Source organism: Kogia breviceps, chromosome X, assembly GCF_026419965.1.
Source record: "Kogia breviceps isolate mKogBre1 chromosome X, mKogBre1 haplotype 1, whole genome shotgun sequence".
Lineage (NCBI taxonomy): Eukaryota > Metazoa > Chordata > Mammalia > Artiodactyla > Physeteridae > Kogia > Kogia breviceps.
In genome coordinates, this window is record NC_081330.1 from 93,534,690 (window position 1) to 93,556,889 (window position 22,200).

A 22,200-nucleotide genomic window follows, 5' to 3' on the forward strand; every position below is an offset into this window, starting at 1 on the left:
CTTATAAACTCTTCTTTGAAATAAAGGAGGCTTTTACTGTTCACAAGGTTATTTGTCAGTTGCAATTTTTCCCTGTATTCCCCCATTCAATCTGAGTTGCCACAATCAGACAGACAGAAAGCATAAGGACACTTTTTTCTTGCATCTGTAGTGGAAACCTTAGCAGACAGTATGTCACATCTTTTTTTAATTTAGAGTTTCTGAGTAAAAAGGACCCTGGATCCACCTCACAGTCCAGACTTGACATTGACTCTTTTACATACCAACCTACTTTGCTTTGGGCTAATCAGTACACTGCTTCATTTAAATTTTAACTGAACTCCACTCTTCCCCACATTCTGTAGTACAGTAAGTCCCCTACATACAACCTTCAGGTTGCAAACTTTCGAAGATGTTGACGTGCGTTCACATGCCCAATCACATAAATTAGCTTACATGTCTCGTGTACATTGTCATGTGTGTGCATTCTCTATAAATGGTTGTGCTTTTATGTACTTTACAGTACCATACTGTATAGAGTACAGTAGTACATCATCTCTATTTCAAGCCCAGGATGTCCAGAAGCAAGTGTAAATGCAGCGGTCTGCTGAAGAACCGAAGAGATTCAAGATGCAGGAAATGACAAGGGAATTTTCTTTATTTGAGGAGGCACTGTTAGTTTTTGAGGCACAGGACCCGAATGTAGAATGGTACATGAAGGTTGCAGCAGCCGTTCAGAATGCAATCCAGTGCTACCATGTCATCTATGATGAAAAAAGAGGCTAGATAGAACTGAATCCAGCAAGGAACCAGAACCTGTGCCATCAACGTCAGGCGTGAGTGAAATTTCAGCTTGCCCTCCGTCTCCTGTTGCTGACGATCCTTCAGCTCTACCATCTCCCACCTCCTCCCCCTCCTCCAGTCAGTAAATCTTCTTGCCTGTTCACTAGATGCCAGCTGTTGTACTGTACTACGGTACTTTTCAAGGTACTGTCCTGTAAGATTAAAAATGTTTTCTTTATTTTTTGTGTTTGTTTTTTATGTATTATTTGTGTGAAAAGTATTATGAAACTATTACAGTACTGTCCTATATAGTCGATTGTGTTAGTTGGGTACCTAGGCTAACTTTGTTGGGCTTACGAACAAATTGGACTTACAAACGCGCTCTCAGAACAGAACTTGTTCGTATGTAGGGGACTTACCATAATCCTATTTCTTCCTTTGTTTGGTGAGACTAGGGTGATCAACCATACCTGTTTGCCCAGGACTGAGGGGTTTATTGGAACAAGGGAACGTCAGTGCTAAAATCAGGAAAGTCCCAGGCAAAACTAAAACAAGTTGGCCACCCTAAGTGAGATCCTCCACAATTCCTACGGTGTGTGGTCTCCCTTGCTGCAGCAAGTTGAAACCCATTTCTGGGCTCCCCTGGTGGCACAGTGGTTAAGAATCCACATACCAATGCAGGGGACATGGGTTCGAGCCCAGGTCCGGGAAGATCCCACATGCCACGGAGCAACTAAACCCGTGTGCCACAACTACCAAGCCTGCCCTCCAGAGCCCGCAAGCCAAAACTGCTGAGCCTGCGTGCCACAACTACTGAAGCCCGTGAACCTAGAGCCCATGCTCCACAAGAGAAGCTACTGCAATGTGAAGCTCGCACACTGCAATGAAGAGTAGCCCCTGCTTGCCGCAACTAGAGAAAGCCCACACGCAGCAACGAAGACCCAACGCAGCCGAAAATAAATAAATAAATAAATAACTTGTTTAAAAAAAAACCATTTCTGTCCAACTATGGATGTGACCCTGTGGTCTTTATCAGATGGACTTTATTAAGGTCATTAATGTTGGAAGGTTCACAGATGTCGAGTTTGAGATCAGTCCTAGTATGCACTGCTGGTGGAAAAATTAACAGGCCTGGGTTCAAGCTCCAGATAAGAGAGACACTGATGGAGGAATAGTTAATAAAAGGCTGAATGCATGCTAAAAAATACGAGAAAGGCATTGATGGTGGAAGAATTATCAGAGCTGTAGATTACAGGTCAGACTAGAGTAAAACTGATAGGGTTGAAATTTGGTCCAAAGGTAGTAGAAATGTTATTACAGGAGCCTGGATTTTAGATTTTGACAAGAGAGTCATTGATGGTTGGTCAGATAACAAAAGACCAAATTCAAGGTCCTACCATATGAGCAGTGGTGGTGGAAGAGTTAATGGAAGCCAGCAATTTGAGCTCTCTCGTCTAGACCAAGTCTGAGGGGTTGTAGACAGATGGCACAACTGGCCAATGGCTGTGTAGGAAAGGTGGGATCTAGTTTCTGGTAGCCAATGGGATGAAGCAGCAGCCTGTTACTAGGGAGAAGCCCCTGTTGCTATGTGCCCAGTGAGAGAGGCAGGGTCTAGCCTGAGTTGCTACAGACAAATAGTTAGCCAATGACTGCAGAAATTGGGCTTTAGCTTCTTCAGCCTATAGTAAACTGATGCTAGGTAGTAACCCCCACGGCCATGTGAAAGAAGGCAGCCAAAGTGGCACGTGAGAGGCTGTAGACAAAAGGAACAGTTAACCAATGGCTGAGTAAAAATGGGGCTCTGGCCTCCCTAGGTATATGAGGCTTCCTGGTCTGTAAATCAGTGAGGTCCTCATTGTCCAGTGCAGGGAGGGGGCAGTGCATACGGGGGTGCAGATAGATGACACAGCTGTATGAGGGAAGTGGAAGTGGGTGGGAGCAAAGGCTTGAGGTTGCTTTGGGCAGGTGGTGCAGCTGGCCAATGGCTCTGTGTGGGAGGCAGACTTTAGTCTCCCTGACTAATGAAATGTGAACATCTCTGTTACTATGTAGAAAAAACTTTGCTGTTCCAAATTGTATGTATATGTATAGCTGATTCACTTTGTTATAAAGCAGAAACTAACACACCATTGTAAGGCAATTATACTCCATTAAAGGTGTTAAAAAAAAAGAATGAAACTTCTTACTCCTGCCTGGAGAATCTAAATCACTTTGACACAGAGCAGCAGCCTGGGGATTACCCTGGTGGTCCAGCGGTTAGGACTTGGTGTTTTCACTGCTGTGTCCTGGGTTCAATTCCTGGTCAGGGAACTAAGATCCTGCAAGCCACTCAACGTGGCCAAAAAACCAAACTAAAACAAACAAACAGAGCATCAGCCTCAATTTCCAACACAGGTGGAAAAGGAGGAGGAAACTTAGCATGAGGTGCTGCAGACAGATGACACATTAAAGAAAAAGAAACAAATGAAATTAACTTTAATAATATTTTTAAACTACATATCCAAAACATTATCACTTCAACATGTAATCAATTTTTAAAATTATTAATGAGATATTTGGCATTCTTTTTGTTGTAGTAAGCCTGTGAAATCAGATGTGTATTTTACATTTACAACACATCTCAATTTGAATGCTAAATTTTCATCAGAAATACTTGATTTATATGTAGACTTCATAAAATTTACAGATGAAAATGTAGATTAGGGACTTCCTGGTGGTCTGGTGGTTAAGACTCCATACTCCCAAGGCAAGGGGCCCAGGTTCGATCCCTGATCAGGGAACTAGGTCCCACATGCCACAACTAAAACCTGGCACAGCCAAATAAATAAATAAATAAATAAGTAAGTAATCTTTTTTAAAAAATAAAATGTAGATTAATATTCACAGGTTGTTTCAAACATACTTTAAAAGTTTTCCAGTAACTGAATTGAGTATTTTTTAACAGAAGAAATGTCTAATATTACCAAAATATATAACATTACATTTAGAACAGTTATTCTTTCAGATGGCAGCTAGGTATTTGAAAGGTTTGCCAGGGAAAAGTTGTGACTCTCAGTTTGTGGTCAATGGGGACAGAACATCATTTCAGATCTTTTAATCCAAAATTGTATTGCATTTTATTGAAGCACTCGATCTTCCATTTGAGTATCTATTTTAAATTTTTAGTTAATTAAAATGAATAAAATTTTAAATCAATTCTCAGTCTCATTAGCCTCATTTCAAGTGCTCAGTAGCCACACGAGGCTGGTGTCTCCAGTATCAAATGGCACAATTCTGGGCAATATGCCATTGATGGTGGTCAAGTTGAAAGAACCAGGCAGGGGGAAACTGCTGGAGAGATGCAGCCACAGCAGAAGTCCAGACTGGAAACTTCTTTTACCTTGAAGGCCTAAGAGACCTGAGATTCCCTTCTCCCAACAGGAAACATGACGCTGGTGGGTGAAACTAGAAAGAAGGATCCAACCAGTCAGTCAGACTTGGAAAACCTCTCCCCTGCCCAGAGTCACCAGGCAGGCAAGAGGGGCAGAAACAGCAAGAGGGACCTAGCCACAGCAATCATCCTGACCCAGGATGCCACTTTGACCTGAGATTCCCCTTCCTGGCACAGAGACACCTGGGCAGCCAGAAGGCACTGGTCAGTAGAGTTCATCACATCCCTCTACCACTGAGGAACACCCAGAGGCCTGGCCTGTAGAAATCCTTTCCAGCCTTAAGCAGCACCAGCAAAGGCAAGTGAGAGCCACAGAGGCACCAGATAGACCAAGCAGATAAAAATAACACCACAAAGGCTCGGAAAATTAAACTGCCATTGGAACCACAGCACCAAAATTAGGCTGAAACTTTCATGCCAAACCTAAACAGGGTGACTGGCTGCTAAAATGAAAGATTTTCATAGGACCGACCCATAGTCTCCTAACATCATAGACAAAAGCCTGGAATACAATAGAAAATCATTTGTCACATCAAGAACCAAGTAAATAACAACTTGAATGAGAAAAGACAATCAACGGATGCCAACACGGAGATGACTCAGATGTTCAAATTATCTGACAAGATTGTAGAACACCCAATATAAACATGTTTCAACAATCAATTACAAACTTTAAAAATTCTCTTGGAACAAATGAAAAATGAGAAGAATCTCAGCAAAGAAGTTATTTTTTAAAACCCCAAATGGATATTATAGAACCAAAAAGGGCAATGACAGAAATAAAACCTCACTGGATGGGCTCACTAGTAGAGTAGAGATGACAGAAGGTAGAATCAGTAAACTTGAATACAGATCAATAGAACTTACCCAATCTGAACAACAGAGAGAAAATTGACAGAAAATATTAAACAGAGTCTCATAGACCTGTAAGACAATAACAAAAGGCCCAGCATTCATATCATGGAATTCCCAGGAAGATAAGAGAAAGACCCTGAGACAAAATGAGTATTTGAATAATTAATGAAATGTTCCAAATTTGGCAAAAGACACAAACCTACAGATCCAAGACGCTGAGGGAATCTCAATATGATGAACCCAAAGAAATTCATGTCAAAATATATCATAATTAGAGGGACTTCCCTGGTGGTCCAGTGGTTAAGAATTCATCGTGCAATGCAGGGGCCATGGGTTTGATCCTTGGTCGGGGAACTAAGATCCCACATGTTGTGGGGCAACTAAACCCACGTGCCACAATTACTGAGCCCACTCGCTGCAACTACTGAGCCTGCAGGCTCTGGAGCCCACTCACCACAATGAAAGATCCCACATGCCACAACTAAGACCCAAATGCAGCCAAATAAATAAATAAATTTTAAAATATGTATATATCATAATTAAACTTTTGAAAACTAAGACAATGAAAATAACTTGAAAACAGTGAAGGGGTGGGCTAATTTTCCCTTCTTTCCTCTAGGTTCTTTGGTTGGTCTAATAATTAAACTGATATAAGACAGATTAACAGGAGAAAAACAAACAAAAGTTTAATAACATGTATACCTCCTGTATACATGGGAGATACCCAGGAAAACTGAGTAACTCTCTGAAATGGCCAAAGCCATCACCTTAAATACTATCTTCCAGCGAAAATGTTGGAGGGGGTGGAAGGGGAGTCAGTTATGGGAGGTGACCAGGAAAAGCACAGTAAACAGGGGTAAGGTTGTTATGTACATTTAAGTTGTTGCCTTCTCCATTGATAAGAAGTTCTAGAGATTTAAAATCATCTTTCTCTTCCTAGTACAGAAGGGAGACACCTAACAAATGGAGATTTCCCTTATAAATGTAAAGGTTTCTTACAAAAGGGTAACTTCTACTCAGTTTTCAGAGCTTCTCTCAGGGCTGCTGTCTTTTTAAAAATAACCAGCTTAAAATAATATGCCAGGGCTTCCCTGCTTGCTCAGTGGTTACAAATCCGCCTGCCAATGCAGCGGACACAGGTTCGAGCCCTGGTCCGGGAAGATCCCACATGCTGCAGAGCAACTAAGCCTGTGTGCCACAACTACTGAGCCTGCGCTCTAGAGGCCTCAAGCCACAACTCCTGAGCCCATGTGCCACAACTATGGAAGCCCGTGCACCTAGAGCCCATGGTCCACAACAAGAGAAGCTACTGCAATGAGAAGCCCGCGCACCACAACTAGAGTAGCCCCCACTCGCTGCAACTAGAGAAAAGCCTGTGCACAGCAACGAAGACCCAACACAGCCAAACATAAATTTTAAATTAATTAATTAATTAAAAAAATAAATAATAATATGCCAAAGAGGCATGTTTTGGGGTGGCAAAATCTGCTCCCTTTTAGCAGCCAGAGAGAAATAAAGCATTATCTCTAGGAGAACACCAATTTAAATGACAGCAGATTGGGTGGGGAAATTGGAGAGATACTGTTTAAGGGTACAAACTTGCAAGTAGTAGATAAATAAAGGAGATCTAATACACAGCATGGTGAATATAGCTAGTGATAATGTATCATATACTTGAAAGTTGCCTAGAGAGCAAATCTTAATTGTTCTCACCACAAAAAAGAAACTGTAATTTGTGACAGGATAGAGGTGTTAGCTAATATATGGTGATAATCATTCTACAGTATATAAACACATCAAATCAACACATTGTACACCTTAAACTTACACAATGTTATATGTCAATTATATCTCAATTTTTTAAATGCAAAAAAGAAAAAGACTGAAAAAAATGACAGTAGATTTCTCACCAGTGGCATAATATTTTTTAAAGTACTGAGAGAAAAGAGTTGTCAAGTGCAAATTCTTTATCTAGTGAAACTATCCTTCAGGTAAGAAGGGGAAATAAAAAGCTTCCAGTTTGGTGAACATGTGAAGATGTGGGGAGAGTGGTGCACCTAGAGAGGGCATGGAAGCTCCGCCCCACCTTCCCAGACATCTTGCCCTATGCATCTCTTCCATCTGGCTGTTCCTAGCTTATATTCTTTTATAATAAATCTGTAATCTAGTAAGTAAAATGTTTCTCTGAGTTATGTGAATTAATCAAATTTCTGCTTCATGGAAACTGGTCAGAAGTATAGGTGACAATATGGCAACTGAAGTGGGTGGGGAGAGGGTAGTCTTGCAGGACGGAGCCCTTAACCTGTGGGATCTCATTAGCTAACTGGTTGACTAGACCCGCACCAGAGTCCTAGCCCCAGCCGAGAGGGCCCAGGAGATTCTTTTTCCGATCAGATTCGCACAGCCAATCATGAAACTGATGCTGAGACTGGAACAGCACAAGCTTTATTCAATGGCCAAAGAATGGAGAAGCAGAAACCTAGTTTGCAAATCAACTTCTCAACCCAATTTGGGTGGAGACACCATATATATAGGAGGGTTGAGGTAAAAGGTAGGGAATTGGAAAGAGGGAGGAATATTCGTGACTTATCTGAGAACAGGGGTGTGGTTTGGACAGGAACTGAGGCAATACTCCTTTCCAGTCCTTGTATGGGCTTTTCTGGTTTTTGTCATGGCAATTGTCAACTGTCCTGGCACTGGTGGGTTTGTCATTTAGCCTGTTATTGTATTACAATGAACATATAGTGAGGCTCAAGGCCTACTAGAAGTCAAATCTGCCATCTTGGGCCTAGTTGATTCTAACCAGTTGTTTTCTCTTTGCAGCTTCCTCTTGAAACTTAGATAAGAGCAATTGGTTTCCATTCGAGGGAGGGGCAGGGGTATGATTACGGAGCAAGAGCCTTGGTAACAATCTGACACTCAGGGAAGGTAAGGGAGGTGGTGGAATAAAGCCTATTTCCTACAAATGAGAAAATGGGGAACACAGAAAGGTTTTTGTGCCCAGGAGGGCCCCATAGGATTCTGCTCAGTTTCAATTTTATATATATATATATATATATATATATATATATATATATATACACACACACATATATATACATATATGTGTGTAACATAAATGTATTTGTTATAAATAAAATAGATATGAATATGCACATATGGAAATATATAGAATAACTTTTATATCTAGATATAGATATTTAAGATGTAGACATTTAGTGGTCATAAGAGGATTTAGTTGCATAATGGTGAAATATAGTGGCTGATTCTGAAACAGGAGGGAAGGGGGCAAGGCACAACCTTTAAAAGAATGACATAGTCATTGAGGGTACAACATAAACTAATTAGAACCGATTAGGTCCAAGATAGCAGAAGAGTCAACCTCCAGTAGACCTTGAGCCTCATTATACACTCATTGTAATACATTAGCATATGCTAAATAACACACCCACCAGCACCATGACAGTTCCAAGGCTGACAGTAAAAGGCCAAAAAGTAGGTGGTGGCCAAATCCTGGAAATCCCCACCCCCTTCCCCAAAATAGTTGGAATAATCCTCCTACTCATTTGCCTATGAAATTACCCAGCCCATAAAAACTAACCACCCCATATTTTGTGGATGTTCTTGCCTTTTGAGACAGACCACATTCTGTCTATGGAATGTGTATCTCTCTAAGTAAATCCACTTCTTACCTATCGCTTTGCCTCTCACTGAATTCTTTCTCTGATTAGACATAAAGAACCTGAGCTTGATTAAGTCCTGAGACCAGGTGAGTGATTTCAGTTAAGAGACAGTGGGTTCGAGTCCCAATCTGAGTTTTGGCTGGGTTCAAATCCCATCTGAGTTGTGTGGTTTCAATTCACCCTATGTACTTACAAATATTAACTGATGGTGAAATATATACTTCTATATGTCACTAGACATAAAGGACACAATGCTTTAAGGAGTGTGCCTGGAGTTGGACTGAAAGTAAGGATGAAAAGGGGGAAAAATACATATTAAAAAGTACAATTTAAAAAGCAGGGAGAAGAGGTGAAACTGAGCAGGAACCTGTGGGACCCTCCAGGGTACAAATCCTTTCCGTTTCCCCAGTTTCTTGTTTGTAGGAAATAGGCTTCACTCAGCCTCTTACACCTTCCCTGAGTTCCAAAGGGCAGATTCAAGTTTCTAATTAGGGAACAGAGGGAATGCAGAAACAAAGAAGGAGCAGTCAAGAAACAATAGTGCAGTGATTAAAGCAGGGTCCTGGTTCCTGCTCAAGGAATATATATAACAATATCTTTGAGTTCTTCCTCTGGAACTAAGGTCCGCAACCAGGTGGAGGATGGTAACTTCAAGCTGAGCACAACATTCCTGGAGCACCACCCTGTTACCTCACCACCCACCAATCACAAGAAAGTCACAAACCCTGCAGCCCTCACCCCAAATTTTGCCTATTAAAAACTTCTCCCCCAAAATCATTGGGGACTTTGTGTTTTTTGATCATGAGCCACCCATTCTCCTTGCTTGGCCCTGTAATAAATCTTTCTCTGCTCCAAACTCTGACTTTTCAGTTTGTTTGGCCTCACTGTGCATAGAGCACATGAATTTGCTTTGGGTAACAGAGGCATGTTTATTATCATTACAGTTCTCAAAATAATGATTTTTATTTATTTATTTATGGCTGCATTGGATCTTTGTTGCTGCACGCAGGCTTTCTCTAGTTGTGATGAGTGGGGGGTGGGGGGCTACTCTTCAATGCGGTACTCGGGCTTCTCATTGTGGTGACTTCTCTTGTTGCAGAGCATGGGCTCTAGGCACAAGGGTTTCAGTAGTAGTTGTAGCTCCCGCGCTCTAGAGAGCAGGCTCAGTAGTTGTGGTGCATGGCTTAGTTGCTCCACAGCATGTGGGTTCTTCCCAGACCAGGGCTTGAACCCGTGTCCCCTGCATTGGCAGGCAGATTCTTAACCACTGCACCACCAGGGAAGTCCCAAAATATTGATTTTTAAAAAAAAATTTTATTATAGAAACTTAAACATGGACAAAAGGTAATTAAAAAGTACAGTGACCTGTCATATAACCAGCACAAGTTTCAACAATTTTCATGAAAACTATTTTTACACCTTACATAAATCACATAGCTAACACATCTTTATGTAATATCTATGTGATTAATCTATGTAATGTTATGTTTTTATATCTATATTTAACTATATAAACAGGAAGAGAGATTTCTCCAAATTTACAGTCTGAGAGGCAGTTCCAGAACTCCTAAAAGCTGACCCACTTCCTGCTGTCCCATCCCAAGGGTAAAAGGACAGGCCACCAGAGAGAGGCCAGCTCCTCTGCCAGAGGGACAGATCCAATCTGCCACTTGCTGGGAACACAACGCTGTGGGGAGCACCACTGAGTGCCTGTGGGAGCTGAAGAGCCCCCAGGAGCAAAATCCCTGCGGTCACAAAGGCGCCCTTGTTGGCCATGGGAAACTGACTTCATAGCTGCTAATGAGGATGCACAATGGTGGCAAATAGGTGAGGACTGAGAGAAGGGGACAGATAAAAAGCAGCAGAAGGGGTCTTTGTTACAAGAACTCACCTAGATACTGGCTTTTATCAGGAATGACCCCTTGGGTTAGTGATGGGGGGTTGGGGTTCAGTAAGCCAAGTTATGGAGATCTGTGGGGTCAGTAATGGAGTCTATGGGGTGCGTGATGGAGACTATGTGAGGTTAGTGAAGGGGGTCTCTGGGGTGTGTGATTAGAGATCTGTGGGATGAATGATTGGAATTGTGTCAGGTCACTGATATAGTTTTATTATTTCCTTGGCTTCTTTTGCCATATTATAAGTACTCCTAGTTGAGATATGACTATCTTTTCCTTTATAAAGAATAGCGTGGCAAGACCCCCTGTCCCCAAATTTATATAATTATCATTCTAAATTTTCTTTTAGCTTTTTACGTTTATTGTTTTTCACATTCTTCATTTTCAGAGTTTTGGTATGTGCAGGGTACCTATCTTTTCAAAAAAGTTATATATTTTTTCCTCTCCAATATTTGTTCCTCTAGTTTCAGTCTCTAATTTCTTAACCATCATTGGCTAACTAGGACATGTCAGGTCCTGACAGGGACCAATTTCATCTTTTTCCTGACTTTAATAGAACAGCTTTTGTGGTCCCACCCTTAATATGATGCTGATTATTGGTTTTATCGAGTTAAAGAAATAGCCAACAATTCTTAGTGTATTATGAGTTTTTATTTGGAAGGATCATTGGCGTTTTTTTAAAAAAAACCTCTATGTTTTCCCCTGAGTTTTATTTTATTTATTTTTTAATTTATCTTTGGCTGCATTGGGTCTTCACTGCTGTGCAGGCTTTCTCTAGTTGCGGCAAGCGGGGGCGGGGCTACTTTTTGTTTCAACGCGCAGGCTTCTAATTGCGGTGGCTTCTCTTGTTGCAGAGCATGGGCTCTAAGTGTGCAGGCTTCAGTAGTTGTGGCTTCGTGGGCTCAGTAGTTGTGGCTCACGGGCTCTAGAGCGCAGGTTCAGTAGTTGTGGTGCACGGGCTTAGTTGCTCCGCGGCATGTGGGATCTTCCCAGACCAGCATTCGAACCCATGTCCCCTGCATTGGCAGGCAGATTCTCAACCACTGCACCACCAGGGAAGTCCTGATCATTGGTTTTTTTATCACATATGTTTTACATCTGGGAGATCCAATTTTCTCCTCATATCAATCAGTATAATGATTTACAGTAATAGATTTCCTTCCATCTGACTCTCCTGGCATCCCTAGGGGAAAAAAAAACCCACTTGTTTATGCTGGATTATTATTTTGTTCTGTAGTGTTTTTCACATTGTTTCATGTATGATTTATGAACTGATATGCATAAATGAAATTTGTAGTTAGTTACCTTCCCACCTTTTTTCCCCTAATTTTATTAAGTTTGGATCAGTGTTACATTCAATTTAAAAAGAATTGAGGGACTTCCCTGGTGATCCAGTGGCTAAGACTGCGCTCCCAATGCAGGGGGTCCGGGTTCAATCCCTGGTCAGGGAACTAGATCCTGCATGCTGCAACTAAGAGCCCGCCTGCGGCAACTAAGACCTGATGCGGCCAAATAAATAAATAAATAAATATTAAAAATAAATAAATGAAAAGAATTGAAAAGTTTTCCCTTTTCTTTCTAAGCTCTGGGAAAGTCAAAGGAGCACTGGTAGAATTCCCCTAGGATTTCCTTTGCACAGTTTAGGAGGGTAACTTTGAATTTTCATTCTATTTGTTCTATTGTAAATGGTGTATTCGATTTTCTCTCTATCCCAGAGTCAGTTTTGTCCATTTATATCTTCCTAAAAACAAATTTCATTTAGATTGCCAAGTTTATTTGGATGGTATTGAACAAAGTATGTCCTATGATTCTTTTAATATCACTTGCAATTCTCGTTATTTCTCTTGTACTTTTTACTCACTGTCTTTGTTAAAACTAGTCTATCTATATTTATTATCCAAAAGAAAATTTATTTAGTGTATCATTTTTTCAATTTTATACTGTCATCTATGCTTTTATCTATTTATTCCTTCTGCTTTCTTTTTTCCCCCCATCTTCTTGAATTGTCTTTTTTTTTAAGTAAGTTTTTAAGGCAACAATTTTTCCTCCCATTTTGATTTAGCTATATCTTACAGATTCCACTAGGTAATTTTTCTAATTAAAAAAATGCCTGGGGCTTCCCTGGTGGCGCAGTGGTTGGGAGTCCGCCTGCCGATGCAGGGGATACGGGTTCGTGCCCCGGTCCGGGAAGATCCCACATGCTGCGGAGCGGCTGGGCCCGTGAGCCATGGCCGCTGAGCCTGCGCATCCGGAGCCTGTGCCCCGCAACAGGAGAGGCCACAACAGTGAGAGGCCCGCATATCACAAAAAAAAAAAAAAAAAAAAAAAAAAAAAAAAAATGCCTGCAGACAATCTTGCTTGATGTTTTAAAAATATTTTATTTTGAAAAAAACCTCAAACTTAGAAAAGTTACAAGTACAGTACACAGAACTTTTCTTGCTGGACCATTTTATATTAAGTTGCTGGCTCGATACTTGATCACTTCTGGGTACTTTAATGGGTATTTCCTACAAATGAGGACATTCTCCTATATAACCAAAACACAGCACCAAAATCAGGACATGCCATGAATATGTTACTACCATCTAATCCTCAGACCCCATTCAAGTTTTACCACTTGTCTCAATAATGTCCTTTCTAGCAAAAAGGTCCATCCAGTTCAGAATCACATATTGCATTTAGTTATCCTGTCTCTTTAATCTCTTTCAGTCTGAAACAATTTCCACAGGCTTTCCTTGACTTTCATGGCCTTGATACATTTAAAGATTACAAGCCAGTTATTTTGTAGAATGTCTCTCAGTTTGCATTTGTCTGATGTTTCCCCATGGTTAGATTCAGATTTTGTACCTTGGATAGGAATATCACAGAGGCAACACCATGTCCTTTTCATTTCACCCTATCAATACTGAGAATGTTCATTTTGATTCCTTGATTAAGATGGTGTCTGCCAGATTCCTCTACTATAAAGTTATTGGTTTTCCTTTTGTAATTAATGAGTATATAGTGAGGAGGTAGTTTGTTACTATGTATATATCTCCTTCTTCATCAAAATTTCAATTTATTCATTCATTTATCCATATAGGTATGGATGCATAGTTTCCTATTTTATTCAATAGGTTATAATCCATTATTTTATTTTGATTTTTTAGCTTTTATATTTTAAAATAATGATAGATTCCCAAGAAGTGATAACAAAACTTGTACAGGGAGGTCCTGTGGATGCTTCAGTAGATTCCCCAAGTGCTAACATCTTGCATAGCTATAGTACAATATCAAAACCAGGAAACTGACATTGGTATAATCCACAGAGCTTACTCAGATTTCACCAGCTTTAAGTGCACTCATCTGTGTGTTTAGTTCCATTCAATTTTATTGCATGTAACCACTACCATAATCAATATACAGAACTGTTCTGGGACTTCCCTGGTGGTCCAGTGGGTAATACTCCATGTTCCCATTGCAGGGGGCCCAGGTTCGATCCCTAGTCCGGGAAATAGATCCCGCATGCATGCCGCAACTAAGAGTCTGCATACCTCAACTAAAGATCCCGCATGCTTCAGCAAAGATTCTGCATACCACAACTAAGACCCAGCGCAGCCAAAATAAATAAATATTAAAAAAAGAGAGCGAGTGAGAGAAAAGTGTTCCATTCCCACAAAGCTTCTCCGTACTACCCCTTTATAGCCAGAATAAATATCCACCTTCCCCACCACTTGAAGCCCTGGCAACGCCTAATCTCTATGTTATTTCCAGCTTATTGCATAAATATAATCATACAGTATGTGACTCTTTGAGATTGCCTTTTTTCTTTCTCTTTTTAAAAAAATATTTATTTTTTTTTTTATTTGCCTGCTCTGAGTCTTAGTTGCTGCAGGCAGGATCTTTGTTGCTACGTATGGGATCTTCAGTTGCAGCATGCAAACTCTTGGTGGTAGCATATGGGATCTAGTTCCCTCACCAGGGATCAAACCCAGGCCCCCTGCATTGGAACTACAGAGTCTTAGCCACTGGACCACCAGGGAAGTCCCAAGATTGTCTTTTTTCATTTAGCATAATTGCATTGAAATCCATCCAAGTTGTTGTATGTATCAGTAGTTTGTTCCTTTTTATTGCTGAGCAATATTCCAAAGTATGGATGTACCAGAGTTTGTTTAAACATTCATCCTTAATGTCGAAAGATAGTTGGGTGGTTTTCAGTTTGGGGATATTCTGAATAAAACTTCTGTGTACATTCATGTACAGGTTTTTGTGTTGAACATAAATTTTCATTTCTCTGGAATAAATGCCCAATAATGAAATTGCTGGATTATGTTTAGTTTTATAAGAAACAGCCAAACTATTTTCCAGAAAGGCTGTACCATTTTACATTCCCACTAGCAATATATGACTGATCCAGTTTCTATGTACTGCCAGTATTTAGTGTTATCACTATATTTTATTTCAGCCATTCTGATAGGTGTGTACTGGTTTCTCATTTTGGTTTCAATTTGTATTCCCCTAATGGCTAATGATCATATTTCTTGTGGCTATTTTCCAACTGTATATCCTTTTTGGTGAAATGAACAACAGCAATAAAAAAAATAAAATCCTAGGCATATATTTAATAGGAAAACTACAAAATACTCCTGAAAAACATACAACTAGATATGAACAAATGGAAAGAATAAGTAACATCATAAAGGTTCCATTGTCTTTAGGTTCATATTAAATTTAAGATGATCCCAATTAAAATATCATATGTCATCCTGCAGCTAAACAGGTTGATTATAAAGTTAATATGAAAGAATATAGAAGTAAGAGTATCCAGGAAACCCCTGAAAAAAGGAACCATGACTTGGGTATTGTGAATAATGCTGCAGTGAACATGGGGTGCAGGTATCTCTTCAAGACAGTGATTTCATTTCTTTCAGATATACGCCCAGAAGCAGGACTGCTAGATCATATGGTAGTTCTATTTTTAATTTCTTGAGGAACCTCCATAGCATTAGTCACAGTAGTGAAGACATGGAAACAACCTAAATGTTCACTGACAAAGGAATAAAGGGAGGGTGAAAATATATATATATATGTGTGTGTATATATTTGCCATGAGAAAGAAGGAAATCTTGCTGTTTATGACAACTTGGATGGAACTTGAGGGCATTATGCTGAGTGAAATAAGTCAGAGAAAGACAAATACTGTATGATATCCCTTATATGTGGAATCTAAAAAAGACAGACTCAGAGAAACAGAGAGTAGAAGGATGGTTACCTGGGGCTGGGGAGGAAATGGGGACATGTTGGTCAAAGGCTATAAACTTCCAGTTATAAGATGAATAAGTTCTGGGGAGCTACTGTGCAGCATGGTGAGTATAGTTAACAATACTGTACTGAACACTTGAAAGTTAATAAGAGTGTAGATCTTAACATTCTCACCACAAAAAAAAGGTAACTCTGTGAGGTGATGGATTTCTTAGCTAACCTTATTGTGGTAATAATTTTGCAATATATACGTATACCAAATCATCACGTTGTACACCTTAAATGTATACACTGTTATATGTCAATTATATCTCAGCAAAGCTGGGGGTGGGGAGAGGAAAAGTGAGGAGGGACAAACTCTTCCAGATATTAAATCATACTATAAAGCCTCTATAATTAAAACATGTGGTACTGGCACACATACTAGTGAAATTGAATAGAAAATATAGAAACACACCCAAGTGCACAAGGGAAATTATGGTACAGCTGTCATCTCAAATCAGTGGTAAAAAAGATGAACACAGTTGATAGGTGGTATTAGGACAAAAGATAGTAAAGTGGAAAAGAAAATTAAACTAGACCCATTTCTCACACTGTATATTAAGACAGATCCTATATGGATCAGAGATCTAAACGTATAAAATAAAACCACACACACATACACATACACATACACAAAGGAAAGGCAGTGAATTCCTTTATAACCTGGGACTGACGATAACTTTCTGAACAGTGACTCAAAATCTAGAAACCATAAAGAGAAAGACATATATTCAATGACATAAAAATGTTTAAAAGTTGTGCATGGTAAAAACACCAAAGCTAGTCCAGTCTTGAGAGATGAGGAGGAGAAGAGGAAAAAGAAGAAAAAGTTGAAGGACTTACACTACCTGATTTCAAGCCTTGTTAAAAAGCTCCAGCATCTAAGACAATGTGACATAGGTGTGAGGATAAACAGGTAGACCAACAGAACAAAATGGAGAGTCCAGAACAAATATATTTATTTACTTACTTACTTACTTGCTTATTTATTTATTTATTTATTTAAATTCACCACCTGATTTATGACAAAGGTCACAGTCACAGTATCGTGCAGTGGGAAAAGGATGGTCTTTTTCTTTTTAACTTTATTGAGGTATAATTGACATACATTATATTAGTTTCAGGTGTACAATACAATGATTCAATATTTGTATATATTACAAAATGATGGCCACAAGTCTAGTTAACATCTGTCATCATACGTACTTACAGATATTTTTTCTAGTGATGAGAACTTTTAAAATCTACTCTCTTAGCAACTTTCAAATATGCAATACAGTATTACTCATAGTTAATAGTAGTCTTTCAATTACTGAAGCTGGGTCAGTTAAATATATATATGGAGAGTTCCAGGGTGGTAGAGTGAGATGTTCCATGGACCCCCTCCAAACAAAACTAATAAAGTTGGTGAAATTTTTTTTAAGAAAGCAACCAGTTAAAGTCTCTGCAAATTGTCCTAAGAGCATACAGCAAATGAAGAACTATTTATTCAAGAAAATCTAGGACTTTCCTGGTGGTCCAGTGGTTAAGAATCTGTGCTTCCAATGCTTCCAATGTGGGAACTAAGATCCTGCATGCCACACAGTGCAGAAAAGAAAGGAAGGAAGGAATGAAGGAAGGAAGGAAGAAAGAAAGAAAGAAAGAAAGAAAGAAAGAAAGAAAGAAAGAAAGAAAGAAAGAAAGAAAGAAAGAAAGAAAGAAAGAAAAAGAAATTCTAGTAAAACTGGGTAAGAATAGTAAGAGTCTGTGGCATTCTGGGACTTCCCTGGTGGTGCAGTGGTTAAGAATCCTCCTGCCAATGCAAGGGACACAGGTTTGAGCCCTGGTCTGGGAAGATTCCACATGCCACAGAGCAACTAAGCCTCTGCGCCACAACTCCTGAGCCTGCACTCTGGAGTCCGTGAGCCACAACTACCGAGCCTGTGTGCCATAACTACTGATGCCCACATGCCTAGAGCCCTTGCTCTGCAACAAAATAAGCCACCACAGTGAGAATCCCACGCACAGCAACGAAGAGTAGCTCTCGTGCACTGCAACTAGAGAAAGCCCACGCAAAGCAACAAAGACCCAATGCAGCCAAAAATTAATTAATTAATTAAAATAAATAATAAAAGTGTAGTCTGACATTGAGATTTTTTTTTAATTGTGGCAAAATACACATACCATTAAACTCACCATTTTAACCATTTTAAAGTATACAATTCAGTGGCATTTAATACATTCACAATGTTGTACACCACTACCTCTATCTAGTTACAAAATATTTTGATCACGTCAAAAAAAAAATCCTACAACCATTAAGCATCCGCTCTCCCACTCTCCTCCAGGAGGAGGGATAGGTCCTTCCCCCAAAATCTCCTCAAAATAGTCATGGACACAGGAAAGTACAGAACGCCTGTTTTACAATCTTACTGGTTAGTAGGTAAAAATTCGATCTGACAAATATTAGCTTTTCTTTACTAAGTGGTCATTGTGAGCCAGGCACTGACTCTGCATTTCACATGGCTCTCCTTGAATCCTCTCCACAACCCTATGATTCAACAGGCACTATTATCATCACTTTCAGGTGAGAAAACTGAGGCTCAGGATGGGCCTGCAGCTTCTCAGCAAATGGCAGAGGTAGCATTTAAATACATCATCAGTCTGACTGCCAAGTCCACGCTCTTAACTCTTACACTATCCTCTACCTCCAGCCCATGGCGGAACTTCCAAGTTCAAGGCAAGTTTTGAAGCCTGTGATTATTCACTTCATCAAGCACAACAGAAAAGTGAGTTAAGGAGAAGAGGCCCCGGAGAAACTGGTTTGAGTATATTGACAAGGAAGAAGTGAAATGAAATCACAGTAACACTAATATACCCAACCCATGAGCTTCACCAGAAGTTAGGCGGTGCAGGTCAAATTGCATTATCTCCAAATATATAACAAATGACATAACAGCTTTTGGTATCATCTCTCACCAACATATTCAACATTAATAAAACCTGATGTGACTGTGTGGTCTTTTAATTATTTAAGCAACATTCATGGACCACTACTCTGTGTCAGGCACTGTGCTGGGCAGGTGATACTTTTGAATGTGTTGAAAGAGGATTTATCCCACCTATTTAACTATTAGACATGCTGTATGTTTCAGGAAGACCACTGAATGTGCTGTAGCCACAACTTTCTTCTTCTTGACAGGCCTAGTAACTAGATACTAGGAATGAAATTAAAGAGGAACTTGAGTTTGTATTTAAAACTCTTATCAGCATCTCCATCAGTATTATTATAATTTGATTAATCCTTATCTATTTTCTAATGTGAAAATTAAATGTCAGCTAAGCCTAAGAATTTCATATTTTAAAAAAATCAAGTCAAGATGGAACAATTAAAGCACGTTGTCAGAATGAGACCATACATACTGCGAGGTCTTACACCCTTGCTGAGGAAGACAGAATAATGGCCCCAAAGATGCCCACATCCCAGTCTCTGGAACCTGTAAATACGCTATTTTACATGGCAGAAGGGACTTTGCAGATGTGATTAAGTATCTTGAAATGGAGAGATTGTCCTGGATTATTCAGGTGGGTTCACAAAGTAATCAGAAGTGTCCTTATTAAGAAGGAGGCAGGCAGGTCAAAGAGAAAAGTACATATGATGAAAGAAACAGAGGTTGAAGTGATGCAGGGTCATGAGTCAAGAATGCACACAACCTCTAGAAGCTGGAAAAGGCAAGGAAATGAATTCTCCCTTAGAGTCTCCAGAAGGGATGCAGCCTTGTCAACGCTTTGATTTTAGCCCACTGAGACTGATTGTGGATCTCCAGAACTGTAAGATAATGTTTGTATTGTTTTAAGCCACTAAATTTGTAGTTATTTGTTATAGCAACAATAAAAAACTTGCAGACATACCTTTCTGAATCATATGATGGTTAGATGTTAAATGACCTCTGAATGTAAGCTATGACATCATTTAAAAAGAGGAAAAACAGGTGTTTTTTCACCTACTCTTTTTAAAATATTGAGAAAATGAAACATGGTCCTCTCTGTGAAGGCAAAGGGAAGAGGAAGGCAGAATGGTACAAGGTGAAATCTTACCTTTCAGAGAGATTAGGGCATCATCTATAAAAATGGGGATAGTGTGAATTTAAAAGACTGTTATGAGTGTAAACCATATAAAATCTACACGAACACCTACCATGTGGTCCAGTTTCAACACAGAATCATATTCAAAGAAACAACAACCATATAAAAATCACAGTTCAGAGCAGCTCAAATCCTGATCCAAACTTTCAAGAAAATTATAAAGGGGAAAATTCACTCTTAATAAATAACTTATCAAAAAATCCTTTGGGGGATTCTCTCATCCTCAGTCTGTAGTAGTGACTCAAAAAATTCTCCTTTTTCTCTTTCTACCCCCCCCAAAATTGTCCTCAACGCCCACTCCACCACCTCTCTAGTCTAGCTTCTTTCTCACCTCCAAGTCTCAACCCTTAAACATGTATATCTGTGATTCTCAAGTGGGAGCCAGGGATGCTGCTAAACATCCTACAGTGCATAGGTCAGCCTCCAAAACAAAGAACTATTTGGCACAAAATATCAATGTGCCAAGGATGTAGATGAGTCTCTCCATCTCTTGATTTTCTTTTCATTTGGGAACACCTGGATCCTGCACTACAAAGGTAGTTCCTTAACCAAGGCAGCAGCTTTCCTCTTTAGAAATTGGGGAGGAAAACACCCACAATCTCTTAGAATTCAATATATTTTCTTTTATCCCTGTCCCGTAAGAATGAATGCAATAACATATATAAAATTCCCAGCATGGTTGCTCAAACCATGGATGCTAACGGGTGCTCAAAAAATATTATTTCCCTTGGGGCTTCCCTGGTGGCGCAGTGGTTGAGAGTCCGCCTGCCGATGCAGGAGACACGGGTTCGTGCCCTGGTCCGGGAAGATCCCACATGCCGCGGAGCAACTAAGCCCGTGAGCCATGGCCGCTGGGCCTGCGCGTCCGGAGCCTGTGCTCCGCAATGGGAGAGGCCACAACAGTGAGAGGCCCACATACCGCAAAAAAAAAAAAAAAAAAATATTATTTCCCAACACTTTTTCCAGAAGGGAATGAAGAATCCAATTTATTCTTTTTTAACATTTTTTTTCCTAGTTTTTTCACACACACACACACACACACACACACACACACACACACACACGCTGTATTTTATTTTTACAGGAGATAAATAAACTGACACCAAGCATTGTAAATGGATGACCACAACAAAAGCAACAATGATTGCAATTACCAAACATGAAACACACTCATACTATGTCATAATGTTGACATTCAGTCCAGTAATTTTAATAAATAAATTAATAGATAATGAAAGTGTAGTCTGACATTGAGATTTTAAGTTAACCATGTTCTTAAACTTAGCACAACAATCCTGATCCCCGTAGGCTCCATCTGGGAAGTTGACAATGTTCTAGAGTACTCACTGAGGACTGAAGTTTGTAGACGAATGCTTTAAACCAACACAGAAGTACTCATAGCTCTGCTGTGCACCGTTTAGCATCCTTCTTCCCTAAACCTCAAGCAAGCTTGTGGTACCCACACTAAGGCCTCTTCTTGAGCACAGCCATCTCCTGTCAGCCCTTCAGAGAGGTGGCTCCTTTTAGCCATACTCACCCCAAATGTGAGTGAACTCCCTCTCCCCCAAATGCTCTGTGACTGAATCTAATATTCCTCACCCCACCCTGCCAGGCCTGGGTGCAAGCCCCAGTCTCCATGACACCCATTCTCCACTAAGCTTTCCATCTCTGACCATGATCTCTAGGCCTCAGTGCTGCTTGCCAAGGATTCCAAGGGGAGGTTCCAGGCCTGCATTGCCAGTGTCCTTGCTGTAGCTAAGGGGCTGGCTTGTTGCTAGGCGTTTCACTCTAGCTAAATTCCAGTCTGGGGACTTAAGCTGCTTTATTCCAAGCAAGGCCCCAAATCCCAGGCCTAGGCGCAATGTTAAGTCCCCAAACTGATCACCAAGCCCAAGCTTGCAGCCCTCAAGGGGCTGGGTGCCCACACACCAAGGGGAGTCTCCCAGCTGACTCTGCTTTCAGATTCACCCTTGCCTTGACTGGTAAAAATTAGTCTCCATCTGTCACTCTTGACCCTGTCTGAACCTCCACGTGTCCATCTGGCCCGCTTCTGAGGTGAAGAGCAAGGCAGCCTGACGCAGAAGCGTTTCTTCTGACCCCCTCCCGCTGGCCCCTCACCCACTGCTGGATAACTTTGTCATGAGGCTCCAAGCCCTCATCTCCTGTC